This window comes from Chrysochloris asiatica, unplaced genomic scaffold (assembly GCF_000296735.1).
Source record: "Chrysochloris asiatica unplaced genomic scaffold, ChrAsi1.0 scaffold00169, whole genome shotgun sequence".
Taxonomy (NCBI): Eukaryota; Metazoa; Chordata; class Mammalia; order Afrosoricida; family Chrysochloridae; genus Chrysochloris; species Chrysochloris asiatica.
The window spans coordinates 2112814-2114145 of NW_006408687.1; the positions used below are offsets into that span (position 1 = coordinate 2112814).

A 1332-nucleotide genomic window follows, 5' to 3' on the forward strand; every position below is an offset into this window, starting at 1 on the left:
CTTTGAAGTTTTCTGTTCAGCTCTTTTACCTCCTCATCTTCCATTTGCTTTAGCATCTCTATACTGGCGAGCAAGTGTAGAGATCTTCTGACATCCATTTTGATCTCTTCCTTCTTTCTTGTCTTAATGAATTTTTGCTTTCTTCCTGTATCATGTTCTTGATATCATCCCACAACTCTTCTGGTCTCCGGTCTTTAGTGTTTAATGTATCAAATCTGTTCTTTAGATGATCTCTAAATTCAGGTGGGATATCTTCAAGGTCATACTGTGGCTCTCATGGACTTGTTTTAATTTTCTTCAGCTTCAGTTTGAAATTGCATATGAGCAATTGGTGGTCTGTTCCACAGTCTGCCCCTGGTCTTATTTTAGCTGTCAGTTTGTCGTACTCTGGTGGCTTGTGAGTTGCTGTGATTCTGGAAGCTATGCCACGAGTATTTTAAATACCAGCAGGGTCACCCACTGTAAACAGGTTTCAGATGAGCTTCTAGGTGAATACAGACTAGAAAGAAGGAGAGAGGAACTATTTCCAAATATTTAGTCACTGAAAACCTTATTAGTAGCAGAAAAACACCATCAGATATAATGCTGGAAAATGAGCCCCTCAGGTTGGAATGCACTCAAAATGTGATTGAGGAAGAGCTGCCTCCTCAAAGTAGAGTTGACTGTGATGGTGCAAATGGGGTAAAGCCCATGGGACCTTCATTTGCTAATAGTGCACAACTCAAAATGAAAAGAAACAGCTTTAAACATCCATTAATTATCAAAACACGGAATGTGCGAAGTATAAATCTAGAAAAAATGGAAATTGTCAAAAATTAAATGGAACGTATAAACATCGATATCTTACACATTAGTGAACTGAAATGGACTGGTATTGGGCATTTTGAATATGACAACCATGATAGCAGTAGGGGTACTATATACAACCAGAAGAATTTCAAAGATGGGTGCTAGTTTTTAGTTATGCTGTGATGATCTGTCTTCTCTGAAAAATTGTAGAACCTTGAATAAAGGCAGTATTACATCCTATAAGGAGCTCTGGCAGCGTAGTGGTTATGAATCGGCCTGCAAACTTCGGGGTCAGCAGTTCAAAACTACCAGCTGTTCTATGGGAGAAAGCTGAGGCTTTCTGCTCCTATAAAGATTTACAGCCTCAGAAACCCTGTATAGGGTCACTATGAGTCAGAACCGACTCCATGGCACATAACAACATACCTTGAGTATGTGATTTTATAATTTAAAAAATATATTTTGTTGTTGTTGTTAAGTGCCATCGAGTCGGGTCCGACCCATAGCGACCCTGTACAGGGTTTCCGAGGGTGTAAATCTTTA

General features: G+C 39.3%; 1 protein-coding gene across 1 annotated transcript in view; it reads left to right on the forward strand.

The window, feature by feature from the left end:
* The window catches only part of MTHFD2L (methylenetetrahydrofolate dehydrogenase (NADP+ dependent) 2-like), a 331691-nt gene that overhangs the window by 34140 nt on the left and 296219 nt on the right, over positions 1 to 1332 (forward strand). The window lies entirely within an intron of this gene.